The sequence below is a fragment of the Pseudophryne corroboree genome, chromosome 5, assembly GCF_028390025.1.
Source record: "Pseudophryne corroboree isolate aPseCor3 chromosome 5, aPseCor3.hap2, whole genome shotgun sequence".
In the NCBI taxonomy this organism is placed as follows: Eukaryota; Metazoa; Chordata; class Amphibia; order Anura; family Myobatrachidae; genus Pseudophryne; species Pseudophryne corroboree.
The window spans coordinates 297,253,550-297,273,135 of NC_086448.1; the positions used below are offsets into that span (position 1 = coordinate 297,253,550).

The 19,586-nt window shown below is 45.5% G+C and overlaps 1 pseudogene; it reads left to right on the plus strand.

Annotated features, from left to right (window-relative positions):
* The first annotated feature begins 4,116 nt into the window (after positions 1-4,116).
* LOC134931600 (5S ribosomal RNA) lies at positions 4,117-4,235 on the plus strand (annotated as a pseudogene).
* The last annotated feature ends 15,351 nt before the right edge of the window (positions 4,236-19,586 follow it).

Sequence of the window (19,586 nt, forward strand, 5' to 3'; positions counted from 1 at the left end):
CACACAGTGGGCTCTCTCACAAGTGGATCCCTGGGTCCTTCAAGTAGTATCTCAGGGGTACAGGCTGGAATTCGAGACGTCTCCCCCCCGCCGTTTCCTAAAGTCTGCCTTGCCGGCAACTCCCTCTGCCAGGGAGGCAGTGTTGGTGGCTATTCAAAAACTGTATTCACAGAAAGTGATCGTCAAGGTACCCCTCCTTCAGCAAGGAAAGGGTTACTACTCCACAATGTTTGTGGTACCGAAACCGGACGGTTCGGTGAGACCCACCTTAAATTTAAAAACCTTGAACACTTATATCAAAAGGTTCAAGTTCAAGATGGAATCGCTCAGGGCGGTTATTGCGAGCCTGGAGGAGGGGGATTACATGGTATCCCTGGACATCAAGGATGCGTACCTGCATGTCCCCATTTACCCTCCGCACCAGGAGTACCTCAGATTTGTGGTACTGGACTGTCACTCAGTTCCAGACGCTGCCGTTCGGGTTATCCACGGCACCGAGGGTCTTTACCAAGGTAATGGCCGAAATGATGATACTCCTTCGCAAGAAGGGAGTTTTAATTATCCCGTACTTGGACGATCTCCTGATAAAGGCGAGGTCCAAAGAACAGTTGATAGTGGGGGTGGCACTTTCTCAGGAAGTGCTACAACAGCACGGCTGGATTCTAAACATTCCAAAGTCACAGCTGGTCCCGACGACACGTCTTCTGTTCCTGGGAATGATTCTGGACACAGACCAGAAAAGAGTGTTTCTTCCACTGGAAAAAGCCGAGGAATTGTCATCTCTGGTCAGAGACATTCTAAAACCAGGAAAAGTGTCGGTACATCAATGCACACGAGTCCTGGGAAAAATGGTAGCTTCGTACGAAGCAATTCCATTCGGAAGGTTCCACGCAAGGACGTTCCAGTGGGACCTGTTGGACAAATGGTCCGGGTCCCATCTCCAGATGCAACAGCGGATAACCCCATCGGCCAGAACCAGGGTGTCGCTGCTGTGGTGGCTGCAGAGGGCTCATCTACTAGAGGGCCACAGATTCGGAATACAGGACTGGGTCCTGGTGACCACGGATGCCAGCCTTCGGGGCTGGGGGGCAGTCACAAAGGGAAGAAATTTCCAAGGACTGTGGTCAAATCAGGAGATTTCTCTTCACATAAATATCCTGGAGCGAAGGGCCATTTACAATGCCCTAAGCCAGGCAAGACCCCTGCTTCAAAACCAGCCGGTACTGATCCAGTCAGACAACATCACGGCGGTCGCCCATGTAAACAGACAGGACGGCACGAGAAGCAGGATGGCGATGGCAGAAGCCACAAGGATTCTCAGATGGGCAGAGAATCATGTGTTAGCACTGACGGCAGTGTTCATTCCGGGAGTGGACAACTGGGAAGCAGACTTCCTCAGCAGGCACGACCTCCACCCGGGAGAATGGGGACTTCATCCAGAAGTCTTCCAAATGCTGGTCAACCGGTGGGAAAAACCACAGGTAGACATGATGGCGTCCCGCCTCAACAAGAAGTTGAAAAGATATTGCGCCCGGTCAAGAGACCCTCAGGCGATAGCGGTGGACGCTCTAGTGACACCATGGGTGTACCAGTCGGTTTATGTGTTTCCTCCTCTACCTCTCATACCCAAGGTACTGAGAATAATAAGAAGGCGAGGAGTGAAAACCATACTCGTGGTTCCGGATTGGCCAAGAAGAGCTTGGTACCTGGAACTTCAAGAGATGCTTACAGAGGACCCTTGGCCTCTGCCACTCAGACAAGACCTGCTGTAGCAGGGACCCTGTCTGTTCCAAGACTTACCGCGGCTGCGTTTGACGGCATGGCGGTTGAACACCGGATCCTGAAGGAAAAGGGTATTCCGGAGGAAGTCATCCCTACCCTGATCAAAGCCAGGAAGGATGTCACCGCAAGACATTATCACCGCATTTGGCGAAAATATGTTGCTTGGTGTGAGGCCATGAAGGCCCCGACGGAGGAATTTCAACTGGGTCGATTCCTGCACTTCCTGCAAGCAGGGGTGACGTTGGGCCTCAAATTGGGGTCCATAAAGGTCCAGATTTCGGCTCTGTCGATTTTCTTCCAAAAAGAACTGGCTTCACTGCCCGAAGTTCAGACTTTTGTCAAAGGAGTACTGCATATTCAGCCTCCTTTTGTGCCCCCAGTGGCACCTTGGGATCTCAATGTGGTTTTGGCATTCCTGAAATCACATTGGTTTGAACCACTTAAGACTGTGGATTTAAAATATCTCACGTGGAAAGTGGTCATGCTGTTGGCCTTGGCGTCGGCCAGGCGGGTTTCAGAATTGGCGGCTTTGTCTTGTAAAAGCCCTTATCTGATTTTCCATATGGATAGGGCAGAATTGAGGACTCGTCCTCAGTTTCTCCCAAAGGTGGTCTCAGCTTTTCACTTGAACCAACCTATTGTGGTGCCTGCGGCTACTAGGGACTTGGAGGATTCCAAGTTGCTGGACGTAGTCAGGGCCCTAAAAATTTATATTTCCAGGACGGCTGGAGTCAGAAAGACTGACTCGCTGTTTATCCTGTATGCACCCACCAAGCTGGGTGCTCCTGCTTCTAAGCAGTCTATTGCGCGCTGGATTTGTAGCACTATTCAGCTGGCGCATTCTGCGGTAGGCTTACCGCAGCCTAAATCTGTAAAAGCCCATTCCACACAGAAGGTGGGCTCATCTTGGGCGGCTGCCCGAGGGGTCTCGGCTTTACAACTTTGCCGAGCAGCTACTTGGTCGGGGGCAAACACGTTTGCAAAATTCTACAAATTTGATACCCTGGCTGAGGAGGACCTGGAATTCTCTCATTCGGTGCTGCAGAGTCATCCGCACTCTCCCGCCCGTTTGGGAGCTTTGGTATAATCCCCATGGTCCTTACGGAGTCCCCAGCATCCACTAGGACGTCAGAGAAAATAAGATTTTACTCACCGGTAAATCTATTTCTCGTAGTCCGTAGTGGATGCTGGGCGCCCATCCCAAGTGCGGATTGTCTGCAATACCTGTACATAGTTATTGTTACAAAAATCGGGTTTTGTTGTGAGCCATCTCTTCAGAGGCTCCATTTTGTTATCATACTGTTAACCGGGGTTCCTATCACGTGTTATATGGTGTGATTGGTGTGGCTGGTATGAGTCTTACCCGGGATTCAAAAATCCTTCCTTATTGTGTTAGCTCTTCCGGGCACAGTTCCTAACTGAGGCTTGGAGGAGGGTCATAGGGGGAGGAGCCAGTGCACACCAGATAGTCCTAAATCTTTCTTAGATGTGCCCAGTCTCCTGCGGAGCCGTCTATTCCCCATGGTCCTTACGGAGTCCCCAGCACCCACTACGGACTACGAGAAATAGATTTACCGGTGAGTAAAATCTTATTTTTTTGCCATATACTTCCAGATTAGTTCATTTGTGTGTATTTTTGAACGGTAGACAAGTTGAGACAGTTGTACAACTTTTCAGCCATAAATAGAACATGTACTGCTATCAGTCTCTGGGTAACACTTGTTTTCGACACACAGTTGTAGTAGGGTTTTCCGGCTATTTTCTCATATAATTTTTTATGTACGTTTAACAAAGATATGCTCCAATGATATGTACATGTGAACAACCAAGATTTAATCCTTCTGCATAATTATAGAATTTCACCTTTTCGGATCTTCTGATAGGGGTTTTTCTTCTATATGTGTACTTCGTACAGCAAATATTTATTTGCAACCACACTTCTTCATTTTCTTATATACCCAATTGATGCCAAACAGGCATTCATTGCTATTACTTTCTTCTCTCATATTCTGGCACATCTGTGCTTGTGTGCCCTCTCATCCAGCCCTTAACTCTAGATCAGGGCTGGCCAAACCAGTCCTCGAGATCTACAAACAGTTCACATTTTCCAGACCACCTAGCTGGTGCACAGGTGTAGTCATTACTAATTGAGATGTGCTGCATTCATTCCTAACTGACAATTCTACAGATCTTCAGGAGGCCTAGAAAACAGGAACTGTTGGTAGATCTCGAGGACCGGTTTGGCCAGCCCTGCTCTAGATGATTAGAGACCATTTTGTGCAGTATTCTCCTTGTCTGGACAGCAGAAGCACACTTTCTATTTACCAGGAATGAGTTTACTGCCATACTCCACAGGAGACGCCCAATCTCGTTTGATCTTGGAAGCAAAGCTCTGGTAGGCCTGGTTAGTACTTGTTTGGGAGACTGCCAAGGAATACCAGGTGCAGTAAACAGTCTCGCTGGAAAGCAGAAGGAATTTCCCTAACTCTCTACAATTTTTCCATATAACCTACTTACACCCATAAGATCCGATAGGTGAATGTACAAGTACCTTTGGAAATACAGCATCCCCCTTTTGGAATGAGTGTGTGTATATATATATATATATATATATATATATATATATCCAGCGATTTCTAGCATGCAGCGGCACTCAGTGCCGCTGCATGCTAGGAATCGCTGGATGTGTTATTGTTTCCAGAAGGCACCGGGGCTCTATTCCCAAGGAAGGGTGAGTGCCTATCCGATATTGCATATATATATATATATATATATATATATATATATATATATATATATATATATATATATATTTTTTTTATTTTTTTTTTTTTTTTTTTCCACTGTCATACAAATAGCACTAATTTACAATAGTGGTAATTTTCTGCCATAATTAACTAGCAGATTATACACTTCTTGAATAATTTGCTGAATTAAAATGCCTATGGTGACACCACTGTTAGATATACAAACAGAAGGTGAACTATCACCAAACTAGGCAACAAACCATCCCCCTCCCCTCATTAGATCAGTAATTATTGAGGGTGCTAAAATTATCCTACGGGACACCTTTTTGTAGGAGGTTAAAGCCATCCATCTATTGCTTGTGGATATATGTCAGGCTACTCCAGTTAATATATTATTACAAACACTTTTCACCTTGGCAGTATTTACTGTTTATCTTATATATATTTAGATATATTTGCAATATTATTTTCTTTTTTGTCACACCATATTTTACATGATCCTTAATAAAAGTTACATTTTACTGTCTATCAATTTTTTAATAAGAGTGCCTCAGCACAGAGTCTTTCTTTTTTCTGTTTTTTTCATGTAAACTTACTGACTCTGGGAGCACCACCAACTCCATATTAACACACAGTGTTTTATTGTTTATGGTCGGTTCTCAGACATAATCCTGGTAACAAGGTCTTGTCTGATATTTCTTACCAGTGCAGAACAACTCCCCTTTCTTCTTATCAAACCGTAGATAAGCCTGATAAGGCGTCCAGAACGGAAGATGTGAAGGTACGCATCCTTGATATCCAGAGATACTAGGAATTCCCCTTCCTTCAAACCTGAGTTCACCGCTCTCAGAGACTCCATCTTGAATTTGAACACTCGTAAGTACGGGTTCAACGACTTCAGGTTCAGAATCGGTCTTACCGAACGGTCCGGTTTCGGTACTACAAACAAGTTGGAATAGTACCCCTTGTTTTGCAGATGAGGTGGAACTGGAACAATGACCCGAGTCTGTATCAGCTTTTGAATGACGTTCTGTAAAGTTATACTTGCATCTTGTGAAACTAGTCAGCCTGATTTGAAGAATCTGTGAGGTGGGAGCTCCTGGAACTCCAGTCTGTAGCCCTGGGAAGTAAGATCTATGGCATAAACTTGTCCAAATGTGACTGAAGAATTTTAGTCGGGCTCCCACCTACCAGTTTTCCAGGGAACGCAGTCCACCGTCATGCTGAAGGTTTTGAGGAATCAAAGCTTGAGCCCTGTTCCTGTGAACTGGCAGCTGCTGGTTTGCGTGGTTTACTTCTAGCACCTCTGGTGGCTGTAGAAGAACCTCTGGCCTTGCTCCTAAACTTGGCAGTCCGAAAGGACAGTAGATTGGGTCCTGAGAAGGCCTTCCTAGCTGGCGGAGATGCAAAAGGAAGGTATGTGGACTTACCCGGAGTAGCTTTGGAGATCCATTTGTCTAGTTCATCTCCAAATAAAAAGCCTCACCTGTGAAAGGTAGGCCTTCCACGCCTTTCCTGGAGTCTGCATCCACAGTCCACTGGCGTAGCCGCAGACACTGCCATAGCTGTAGTACGTGCATTAAGTAGGCCTATTTCTTTTATGGCTTCCACCATAAAATTTTCAGTCTTGTATATGCTGTAGGAATAACATAACCTCCTCCTGAGGCAAGGTGTCTAACCCTTCAATCAGGTTACCCAACCATTTGGCAATGGCTCTAGTAATCCACCCACATGCTAAAGTGGGTCTCTGGGTGACCCAAGCAGCTGTATACAAGGATTTGAGCGTAGTCTCAATTTTACGATCAGCCGTGTCTTTTAGGGAGGCTGCACCTGGGACAGGCAATACAATTTTTCATGACAGCCTGGATACTGATGCATCCACTAACGGTGGATTTTCCCATTTTTTCCTATCCTCAGGAGGAAAAGCAAAAGATAGGAAATTTCAAATCCCTAAAAGGTTGCTATCAGGATTAACCCACGGTTCTTCAAACAGGATATTTAGTTCTTTTGACACAGGAAACGTGGCTGAGGATTTCTCTCATATTAAAATAAGAATTTACTCACCGGTAATTCTATTTCTCGTAGTCCGTAGTGGATGCTGGGTACTCCGTAAGGACCATGGGGAATAGACGGGCTCCGCAGGAGACTGGGCACTCTTAAAAGAAAAATTAGGTACTATATCTGGTGTAAGACTCATACCAGCCACACCAATCACACCGTACAACTTGTGATAACTATACCCAGTTAACAGTATGAACAACAACTGAGCCTCCTTCAACAGATGGCTCAGAACAATAACCCTATAGTTAAGCAATAACTATATATAAGTATTGCAGAAAGTCCGCACTTGGGACGGGCTCCCAGCATCCACTACGGACTACGAGAAATAGAATTACCGGTGAGTAAATTCTTATTTTCTCTGACGTCCTAGTGGATGCTGGGTACTCCGTAAGGACCATGGGGATCTTACCAAAGCTCCCAAACGGTCGGGAGTGCGGATGACTCTGCAGCACCGAATGAGCAAACTCAAGGTCCTCCTCAGCCAGGGTATCAAACTTGTAGAATTTTGCAAAAGTGTTTGATCCCGACCAAGTAGCAGCTCGGCAAAGTTGTAAAGCCGAAACCCCTCGGGCAGCCGCCCAAGAAGAGCCCACCTTCCTCGTGGAATGGGCTTTTACTGATTTAGGATGTGGCAGTCCAGCCGCAGAATGTGCAAGTTGAATCGTGCTACAGATCCAGCGAGCAATAGTCTGCTTTGAAGCAGGAGCACCCAGCTTGTTGGGTGCATGCAGGATAAACAGCGAGTCAGTTTTTCTGACTCTAGCCGTCCTGGAAACATAGATTTTCAGGGCCCGGACTACGTCCAGCAACTTGGAATCCTCCAAGTCCCGAGTAGCCGCAGGCACCACAATAGGTTGGTTCAAATGAAACGCTAATACCACCTTTGGGAGAAATTGGGGACGAGTCCTCAATTCTGCCCTGTCCATATGGAAAATCAGATCTGGGCTTTTACAGGACAAAGCCGCCAATTCTGACACACGCCTAGCTGAGGCCAAGGCCAACAGCATGACTACCTTCCACGTGAGATACTTCAACTCCACGGTCTGAAGTGGCTCAAACCAATGTGATTTTAGGAAATCCAACACTACGTTGAGATCCCAAGGTGCCACTGGAGGCACAAAAGGGGGCTGAATATGCAGCACTCCCTTAACAAACGTCTGAACTTCAGGCAGTGAAGCCAGTTCTTTTTGAAAGAAAATAGACAGGGCCGAAATCTGGACTTTAATGGATCCCAATTTAAGGCCCATAGTCACTCCTGACTGTAGGAAGTGCAGAAATCGACCCAGCTGAAATTCCTCTGTTTGGGCCTTCATGGCCTCACACCAAGCAACATATTTTCGCCATATGCGGTGATAATGTTTTGCTGTCACATCCTTCCTAGCTTTTATCAGCGTAGGAATGACTTCAACCGGAATGCCCTTTTCCATTAGGATCCGGCGTTCAACCGCCATGCCGTCAAACGCAGCCGGGGTAAGTCTTGGAACAGACAGGGCCCCTGCTGTAGCAGGTCCTGTCGGAGCGGCAGAGGCCAAGGGTCCTCTGAGATCAGTTCTTGTAGTTCCGGGTACCAAGTTCTTCTTGGCCAATCCGGAACGATGAGTATAGTTCTTACTCCTCTCTTTCTTATTATCCTCAGTACCTTTGGTATGAGAGGAAGAGGAGGGAACACATAAACCGACTGGTACACCCACGGTGTCACTAGAGCGTCCACAGCTATCGCCTGAGGGTCCCTTGACCTGGCGCAATATCTTTTTAGCTTTTTGTTGAGGCGGGACGCCATCATGTCCACCTGTGGCCTTTCCCAACGATTTACAATCAGCTGGAAGACTTCTGGATGAAGTCCCCACTCTCCCGGGTGGAGGTCGTGCCTGCTGAGGAAGTCTGCTTCCCAGTTGTCCACTCCCGGAATGAACACTGCTGACACTGCTAGCACGTGATTCTCCGCCCATCGGAGAATCCTTGTGGCTTCTGCCATCGCCATCCTGCTTCTTGTGCCGCCCTGTCGGTTTACATGGGCGACAGCCGTGATGTTGTCTGACTGAATCTGCACCGGCTGGTTTTGAAGCAGGGGTTCTGCTTGACTTAGGGCATTGTAAATGGCCCTTAGTTCCAGAATATTTATGTGTAGGGAAGTCTCCTGACTCGAATATTGTCCTTGGAAGTTTCTTCCCTGAGTGACTGCCCCCCAACCTCGGAGGCTTGCATCCGTGGTCACCAGGACCCAGTCCTGAATGTCTAACAGATCCCACTGAAAGATCCTTGCATGGAACCTGCCGAAGGGAATTGCTTTGTAAGAAGCTACCATCTTTCCCAGGACTCGCGTGCAGTGATGCACCGACACCTGTTTTGGTTTCAGGAGGTCTCTGACCAGAGATGACAACTCCTTGGCCTTCTCCTCCGGGAGAAACACCTTCTTCTGTTCTGTGTCCAGAATCATGCCCAAGAACAGCAGACGGGTCGTAGGAACCAGCTGCGACTTTGGGATATTCAGAATCCAGCCGTGCTGTTGCAGCACTTCCCGAGATAGTGCTACTCCGACCAACAACTGCTCCTTGGACCTTGCCTTTATAAGGAGATCGTCCAAGTACGGGATAATTATAACTCCCTTCTTTCGAAGGAGTATCATCATTTCGGCCATTACCTTGGTAAATACCCTCGGTGCCGTGGACAGACCAAACGGCAACGTCTGGAATTGGTAATGGCAGTCCTGTACCACAAACCTGAGGTACTCCTGGTGAGGTGGGTAAATGGGGACATGTAGGTAAGCATCCTTGATGTCCAGTGACACCATAAAATCCCCCTCTTCCAGGCTTGCAATAACCGCCCTGAGCGATTCCATTTTGAACTTGAACTTCCTTATAGAAGTGTTCAAAGATTTCAAATTTAGAATGGGTCTCACCGAACCGTCTGGTTTCGGTACCACAAACATTGTGGAATAGTAACCCCGTCCCTGTTGAAGGAGGGGAACTTTGATTATCACCTGCTGAAGGTACAGCTTGTGAATTGCCGCCAGTACTACCTCCCTTTCTTAGGGAGTAGCTGGCAAGGCTGATTTGAGGTAACGGCGAGGGGGAGACGTCTCGAACTCCAGCTTGTATCCCTGAGATACCACTTGTAGAACCCAGAGATCCACCTGTGAGCGAACCCACTGGTCGCTGAAGTTCCGGAGATGGGCCCCCACCGCACCTGGCTCCACCTGTGGAGCCCCAGCGTCATGCGGTGGACTTAGTGGAAGCAGGGGAGGATTTTTGTTCCTGGGAACTGGCTGTCTGGTGCAGCTTTTTCCCTCTACCCCTGCCTCTGGGCAGAAAGGACACGCCTCTGACCCGCTTGCCTTTCTGAGGCCGAAAGGACTGCACTTGATAATACGGTGCTTTCTTAGGCTGTGAGGGAACCTGAGGTAAAAAAGTCGACTTCCCAGCTGTTGCTGTGGATACGAGATCCGAGAGACCGTCCCCAAACAATTCCTCACCCTTATAAGGCAAAACTTCCATGTGCCTTTTAGAATCAGCATCACCTGTCCACTGCCAAGTCCATAATACTCTCCTGGCAGAAATGGACATTGCATTAATTCTAGATGCCAGCCGGCAAATGTCCCTCTGTGCATCCCTCATATATAAGACTACGTCTTTAATATGCTCTATGGTTAGCAAAATAGTATCCCTGTCAAGGGAATCAATGTTATCTGACAGGGAATCAGACCATGCTGCTGCTGCAGCACTACACATCCATGCTGAAGCAATAGCAGGTCTCAGTATAGTACCTGAGTGTGTATACACAGACTTCAGGATAGCCTCCTGCTTTCTATCTGCAGGCTCCTTTAAGGCGGCCGTACCCTGAGACGGCAGTGCCACCTTTTTTGATAAGCGTGTGAGCGCCTTGTCCACCCTAGGGGATGTTTCCCAACGCAACCTGTCCATTGGCGGGAAAGGGTACGCCATCAGTAACCTCTTAGAAATCACTAATTTCTTATCTGGGGAACACCACGCTTCTTCACACAATTCATTTAACTCATCAGATGGGGGAAAAGTCACTGGCTGCTTTTTCTCCCCAAACATAATACCCTTTTTAGTGGTAACCGGGTTAATGTCAGAAATGTGCAACACATTTTTCATTGCCGTAATCATGCATCGGATGGCTCTTGTGGATTGTACATTTGTCTCATCCTCGTCTACACTGGAGTCAGACTCCGTGTCGACATCTGTGTCTGCCATCTGAGGTAGCGGGCGTTTTTGAGCCCCTGATGGCCTCTGAAACGCTTGGGCAGGCGCGGGCTGAGATGCCGGATGTCCCAAAGCTGTTACGTCATCGAACCTATTATGCAAGGAGTTGACACTGTCGGTTAATACCTTCCACATATCCATCCACTCTGGTGTCTGCCCCGCAGGGGGCGACATCACACTTATCGGCTCCTGCTCCGCCTCCACGTAAGCGTCCTCATCAAACATGTCGACACAGCCGTACCGAACCCAAACACACAGGGAATGCTCTGACTGAGGACAGGACCCCACAAAGTCCTTTGGGGAGACAGAGAGAGAGTATGGCAGCACACACCAGAGCGCTATATAACAGAGGGATTTACACTACTACAAAGTGAATTTTCCCCCAATAGCTGCTTATATCACATTTTGCGCCTAAATTTATGTGCCCCCCCTCTCTTTTTTTACCCTTCTCGTAGTGTATACTGCAGGGGAGAGCCTGGGGAGCGTCCTTCCAGCGGAGCTGTTTAGAGAAAATGGCGCTGGCTGTGCTGAGGAAGATAGCCCCGCCCCTTCAGCGGCGGGCTTCTCCCGCTTTTTTAATAATATTTATGGCGGGGGATTAGGCACATATACAGTTTTAACTGTATTATGTGCATTTTGCCAAAAAGGTATACATATTTTAGCCCAGGGCGCCCCCCCCCCCCCTCCCCCAACGCCCTGCACCCACCAGTGACCGGAGCGTGTGGTGTGCTGTGGGAGCAATGGCGCACAGCTGCAGTGCTGTGCGCTACCTTATTGAAGACCGGAGTCTTCAGCCGCCGATTTTCTCCAGGAATCTTCCGTCTTCTGGCTCTGCAAGTGGGATGGCGGCGCGGCTCCGGGAACGGACGATCGAGGTCGGGCCCTGTGTTCGATCCCTCTGGAGCTAATGGTGTCCAGTTGCCTTAGAAGCACAAGCTAGCTGCAAGCAGGTAGGTTTGCTTCTCTCCCCTCAGTCCCTCGTAGCAGTGTCTGTTGCCAGCAGATCTCACTGAAAATAAAAAACCTAACAAATACTTTCTTTTCTAGTAAGCTCAGGAGAGCCCACTAGGTGCATCCAGCTCTGGCCGGGCACAAATTCTAACTGAGGTCTGGAGGAGGGGCATAGAGAGAGGAGCCAGTGCACACCAGATATAGTACCTAATCTTTCTTTTAAGAGTGCCCAGTCTCCTGCGGAGCCCGTCTAATTCCCCATGGTCCTTACGGAGTACTCAGCATCCACTAGGACGTCAGAGAAAATAAGATTCCTCACTCTCTCTGTCACCTTATCAGGGATATGCAGAACTTCGCTGAGAGCCTCTATTCCCTGTGACAGAGTATCCTCCACCACCTCTGAGTCCACCTCCCCCTCCTCCATGTCTGACCGTTCATCATCAAAGTCAGACTGCAGGATATGGTCCAAAGTACATTTTTGCGGACAAATGGCAGGGGACTGAGATGCTGGTTTGGGTACGGAGTCTCTTTTCATAAACTCAGTCATCGACTGTCTAAGTATTGCGTCTCTTTCTTATTGAGGGACAATTTAATAGAAATATTGGAAATCATTCCCTTAATGGACAGTACTATTGCTGTCAGAAAAGTGCCCCGGCGCCAAAAACAGATATGCTGCAGACAAACTGGTCAGAAGGTATCCCCAATACCACAGGTTAAACACATGTATGCAGAAAATTAGACCAGATGCGGTGCGCCTATCAGATAGCAATATGCAAGTGATACTTCCCTTAACAAATCTTCTGTCGTAGGGTATAACGTGTACTCCAGACAAATGGAATCCACTTGTGGGCATAAAAGAGATAATTCCAAATATAGTGTAGTATGTTACAAATATAAAAATGTTAATATAATCAAACAATAAAATTTGCCAACGTGGCCATTTAACATGCACTTTAAAATGGTAATAGATGGAGGTTTACCAGAATTAGGTAAAATGAAAGCTTTAACAATGCCTTTAAGGTGTTAGTCGATGGAGTATAATTTGCAGAACAAACATCCCAGTGCGTAAAAATATAGGTGGAGGTTTACCAGATTTTCATGAGGTATGTGCCTTTAACATGTAAAGATGGGGAGATACCGGCTCAGGAACCGGTCTCCAAAGTCCACACAAAAGAGAATTGCCTCTGCTAGAGAGAGGTCCTGAAACGAGTCAGCATTGTATGACAGGAGAACAATCGTTGGAAGGAGATTCACCAGACGGACAGAGTTGTGTGGACTTTGGAGACAGGTTCCGAAGCCGGTATCTCCCCATCTTTACATCTTAAAGGCACATACCTCATGAAAATCTGGTAAACCTCCACCTATATTTTTACGCACTGGGATGTTTGTTCTGCAAATTATACACCAGCTACTAACACTTTAAAGGCATTGTTAAAGGCTTCTATTTTACCTAATTCTGGTAAACCTCCATCTATTACCATTTTAAAGTGCATGTTAAATGGCCACGTTGGCAAATTTTATTGTTTGATTATATTAAAATTGTTATATTTGTAACATACTACACTATATTTGGAATTCTCTCTTTTATGCCCACATGTGGATTCCATTTGTCTGAAGTACACGTTATACCCTACAACAGAAGATTTGTTAAGGGAAGTATCATTTGCATATTGCTATCTGATAGGTGTACCGCATCTGGTCTAATTTTCTGCATTCCCTTAATGGAGTCCAGCCATGCTGGCTCTGCCCCGCTAGCTTGGGAAGGTACACTACCCTGAATACACAGTAGTGAACCCCCTGGAGAAGAGGAACACTGTGCCTTACATGAAGCACACTCTGCCTGACATACTATAACAGTGACAACACACACACACACACACACACAGGAAAAGGTTAAATGCACAATTAACCCACAAAGAGCCCTTCCAGGGAGACACAGATAGTATGGAGCCAGCACACGGCACCCTTGCTGCTAATGCCAAGCTTAGCCGGGTCGCAGACTAAGTACCTAGATTAGGGAATCAGTACACCAATAATCACCCCCCCCCCCCCCTGCTATGACCCCCCTGGCATCGCTGAGGTAATCTGTAGTCTCTCCGGAGGAGCTGCACATCCCTGTCAGTCAGCGTCTGTGTCAGCTGCAGAGGGAAAATGGCACTGGTGAGCTACTGAATCCACTCATAGTGAAGCCCCACCCCCTTCAATGGCACGTGGTCTTCCCGCTCTTCTTTATACCGGCTGAGGTAATTTTGTGCCTAAAATGGAGTGAGCCCCCTTTTAAGTCTGTAATGCCAGTGTGGGTACTGTGTACACAGTGTACTGAGACTCGGTTCGACCCCTCAGGAGCTGTGCGTCTGCACTTTGTACCGAGTCTGGAGAGCCAGCCGCCCCATGTACAAGCGGTGCATCTCCGCACCCTCACGCCGCCATAATGGCCAGCAACCCACCAACCGGGACGCCGGCTTAGTACTCACCACTCTTCTTTCTTCTGGCTCCGTTAGGGGTGGTGGCGTGCTGCAGGAATGTATGCTCACCGTGGTGGGGCTTGCGAATAGTTCCCGCAGGAACTAGTGTCCTGTACGCAGGGAACGGGACCATTAACCCTTCAAGAGGTTGGGACGTCTCACCCCCCCCCCCCTTTCCCATTCCATAGTCCATGGCCAGTATTTACTAAAAATCCGAGTTTGGCCGATTTGTGGGTTTTTTTCTAAGTCCCAACACACGAATTCACTAAGCACAAATCTCAGCAGTGTTTGGGTAATTCGTAATGGTTTGAACGGCAAAGTACACAAATACGAATGAATAGACCATCGGTCAAAACGCGCCTGTTATTTCATACAATACGGGAATTCACTATACATTCGTATTTGGGTGTTAGTCTCTGAGTGCTCAATTGCGGTCAGATTGGTTTGCGATTCGTTAAAAAACGCAGCAAAAAAATAGACCTGCTTTTTTCAGCCGTGTTTACATGTGTTGACACTTACAAATCATTCTAACCTGAATTAGGATGCCTATAAAAGGGACACAAACTTCTCTCACGCAAAATAATTTATTTCCTTATGTTTGCTGGCCAAAACTTGTAGATTTGAAAGGCAATACACATTTTTCTACATATATCCATTATTACACACATTTGTGTTCAACTTTCAAATATTTCAAATGTTGTTGTTTCTGCATCATGTTTTTAAATCTGATTACTTATTTTTAACACACACAAACATGGCACAACAATAATGTCAGTCATTTTCGGACTGAATTATCTAAATATTACCCCCAACATATTAGGACACTTTTAGCCAACTCAATTGTGTTTTTCTTGTCAATTCGTCCAGAGAAGAAATGTAAAACAGTTACAATTCACATTGTAAATTGTATTGGTCATGGATGAATCTGCCTGGCTGCCAATTAGTCTGTCTTCTGGCTCAAAGAATGATTAGAATCTAGAAAGAGTAATGATTAGAAAAAAATCAAGTGGTCTGCTTTCTGCCTGCTGGCTCAAAGAATGATTAGAATCTAGAAAGAGTAATGATTAGAAAAAAATCAAGTGGTCTGCTTTCTGCCTGCTAACATCTATGTGCAGCTCAAACAACAGTTTCCTGTTAACAAAAAATACAAAGTTGATAAAGAAGAAATGTGCGTACAAAATTCCTGTTGTTGTTTGTACCAGTTATAATTAATGATGTTGTACAAATTGTCAAGGAGCTAAGTGTTATATATATTCTGTTAATCATACACTTGGTAAGTGTTTGGTTTCTCTTCTCTTTAAAGAAATGGGTGTGGTTTATTTTTTATGTTTATTTGGGTGGTTGCTTGTCCTGGCCTTTGCCTTTACCACTGTCGTGTTGGCGTGCTCTGGTGGAGCGCCTTGGAGTTACATTTGGAGTAGTCGTACCAGAACTGCTGCTTGTTTGCTGTTGCTGCAGGGATCTGAGTGTTTCATTGAGGTTAGTGAGGGTGGCATTGAGTTCACGTGTTGCAGCATTTTGATTGTCTACAATTCTGGACATGGATTAATTGATCATTTGATTGCTTTCTAAAATGTTGATATAGCTTTGCTGTTGTCTGTGCTGTTCTTCCATTATGCGCTGTAAGTTGCCCATGACATGTGTAATGTCTGCACGCATGATTTCCATTGTATTTGCAATTCTTGTGTTTGTTTCATTTTGTCTACTCAGATTTCTGCTGATTCGTCTGAGGTGAGATGGTAGGCTTGCAAACATTTGGGTCTGCCTACGCAGGCAATCTTCATTAGTGGCCTGCTGTCTAGCCCAAATGGTCCAGAACACTTGATCAGGGCCTTGTGTTACTGGTGTTGTTGGGCTGTGTTGGGGTGGTGGTGTGGTTTGCTGTGGTGGAGTTCTCACAGGTGCTGGGGGGCTGATTCCTTCGATTACTGGATGCATTTCTAACATGATTGTGTCATCCATGTCACTGTGTTGCTGTTGTTGCGGAGGGATGGTGGTACCAGGACTAGAAGCGGAAATACTTATCCATATGTTTAATACATTGTTACAAAGCACTAAACATGGAACACATGTAATGGACTGGTGCTTTTAGATATCCGGCCTAGCAACATCATCACTCATTACTTAAATACATACATATGCCTGTTTGTGGCAAATGTGTCTGGTTACTTCATTCTGAAAGCAAACACATGAGTTGTATGGTACATCAGACATACTCCTGCCTAAAAACACATTGTAATCCATAATGTGTTGCCTTATAGTGTCTCCAACCAAAACATAGTAATCTTTTTGTATGCAGTTGGCAATGTTAGGACAAACACATGTGTAAATGATTCTAACAACCTTACTATTTGTAAAGCTTACACATGAGTTTCTGTTGCAGCATCTTCCACACAATGTGCTACTGTATGGCTGAAGTGGACATGCATATCTTTACTGGATGTTGTGAAGGCCATTTTGTTAGGTTTCCATTTCATGTTTTACTGACTTGGGTAAGTATAGCCGATTTTGATGGGTATTTACTTAATGAGTTTAAGTAAATGGTTTTTTAAAAATCTGACATTTTAATTGGTATCACAGTTTGTTACTCACAATCAAGATGAGGGGAGTGTGGTTGGCATCTTGGAGGTGTGTCCAAAATTTGGAGTGGGGGCACCGAACAAACAGTAGATAATCTTCGCGGCGGGGTAGCCTGCTGTGGTTGGCCCTGGACATCAGACCTTGCTTTCTTTGCTGGCAGATGTTTTTTGTGGTGTTCCAGAAGTGCGCCTTCTGCTGCTTAAGACTTCTTTGGATGGACCTAGTATTGAAAGTGACATTTTGTTATGGCCATTCATTTACAAACCTAACCTATACTACAATGGACACTTTACCTGCTTCCGCAGCGTCATCCTCATCAGATGTGATGGGAGTGACTGTAGCTTTTTTTCAACACTGTAAATTAAAAAAAAAATATATATATTCCTGCTATTGTTAATACATCCACCCAGTATGCTTATAAACATTACATCTTAAAAAAAAGGATGTTTTATTATGAATCTAAAAATAAGGACATTAAACACAAAAAGCACAACATCAAACCCAAAACATTGTCCAATAGCCATATGGACTATGGAAAGTGCCACACAGGGAATCATATACAGGACACAATTCCAAAAACATACACTAACAAGCCAAAACACACACAGCTTAATTTTCTAATAAAAGGAAAAAAATTACACATGCAATATAGAAATAGGTCTGTGATGTGGCACTCCAAACACAAATTACCACAATAGGAGGCCAACAAAAATAAAAATAAATAAAAATACAGTAAGGTAACCAAGTCTGCAGTTGTTGTGTCAGGGTACAAATACAGACTCAAAATGAACCATCAAATAGTGGCCTTGACTTAAATAATATTACATTGAGTACTAATGAAATTACACATGTAACTGCCTTCAAAGACACTTTGCACTACTCCAGCCTCTAACATATCAACCACTGATTTGGAAACATTGCACATGGATAACTGAAATAAAAAACATAGTCCAACTTTCAAAATGTACAATGTGCAAAAGTAAAACATTATTGGTGGACAATTCAATGACACACCAAGTCCAAACTACACATGGAAAATGTACTGTCCAAAAACCACATGACATACAAGCAAATAAGACGTTACATTGACTTTTGTATGAAACATGACCCAAAACAATGTATTTGATGACGCACACTTGAAGATGGGAGTAATATGCAACTTCACATGACACACATTTAAAACATACAGTAAGCCAGAAGTAATGTCATAGAATGTTAAGGCAAATACTCATGCTCACCATCCTTCCTGGGGCGATCGGAATCCTGGACATGGGTTGCAGACACTACTTCTGGAGGGATTATAGTCCGCATGGGCTCCTCATAGTCCAGATATGTGGCAATAAAGGGCGGACCACCACCGGTTTTGCGAGCAGACTTCGCCTCCTTGGCCATTTTGGACTTGACACGTCGCTTTATGTCATAGTACCGTTTGCGGCACGTGTCCTCCGTCTGCTTGACCACCCCCTCACTATTTACAGCAGCAACTACTTTCGCCCACAACACCGTCTTCTTCCGTGTTGGCACCTTGGCGGACTCAGGCCCAAATAGCTGCCGCTGATACTTCATCAGCTCCCGCACCAATGCCACATTTTCTGCATAACTAAACTTTACATTACGCCCAGTCTTAGTAGTGGTGCGTGGCTGCGGAGCTGTCTGACTGTCACTATCACTTGAGGCTGCTGCAGCAACCTCCTCCACCTCACTAACACTCACCTCCTCCACCTGACCGACCTCCTCCCCCTCACTCACCTCAGCCACCTCTGAGTCACACATAATTGTGTGACTAAACAATTAACACAGAAAAAAAAAAAGAAAAAAAAAAAAAACACTCCTCCACTACCACTACACTAATCTCACACACACACAAACACTGACAAGGGACTATAAATAAAAAAAACTTGGACAAAAATTGAGACAAAACCAAAAAATACAAGACAACAAGAATGACAAAACTACTTTCAAACACAATACAACACTCAGAACTCGCAAAAAATACTCCTCCAAACAAACACTACTCACCAAACTCCACTGCACAACCTCTCTCCTCACCACTAACTAAACCCACGAGGTGCGGACGGTTTGGGGCGTATTTATATGGTTGCGCACAGACACTCCTACATCTGAAACACAACCAATCATGAACGTGGATGAAAACCGAAACTAAAAGTAAAAATGCGGCCGTGGTCTAAAAAAAACACTGCCGCGTTTAACATAGAAAAAAAACCAAGTACAAACAATAAAAACCCGTACACAAACGTTAATGACGGCCGTAAATGACCCCCCCGAAAAAACGAATGCCAACGACATCGGAAAACACGAAAACAAATAAGACGACAGCTTCGTAAATTAGCGTATCTCAATTCATAAAGTTGCATGAAAATGCACCCGATAACAAAGGAGTTTAAACACTCCACAAACCAACTCAAACACGAATATTAGTAAATACTGGCCCAGGTGTGTGTCCATGTCCATTACTTCTTTGTCACTGCTCCCGAATAGTCCTTTTTAGAATGTAATGTCCCTTGCAGCCTCCTCCATACAGAGCCGTACTACAGGCTGGATATAGCACGTGAAGAGAAAAGATGAGGTGTGCAAGGTATAAGTATGTTGATTTTTAAAAAACTTTTAATCACAGTATATGCTTACATACATCTCAAATAAGGAATTAGCAGTCTCGTGGATCAAAAGTAGCTCCTCCAGATAGCACAGACAGAAGACATGTCTTCTGTCGGTGCTATCTGGAGGCACTGCTTTTGATCCATGAGTGAGATGTATGT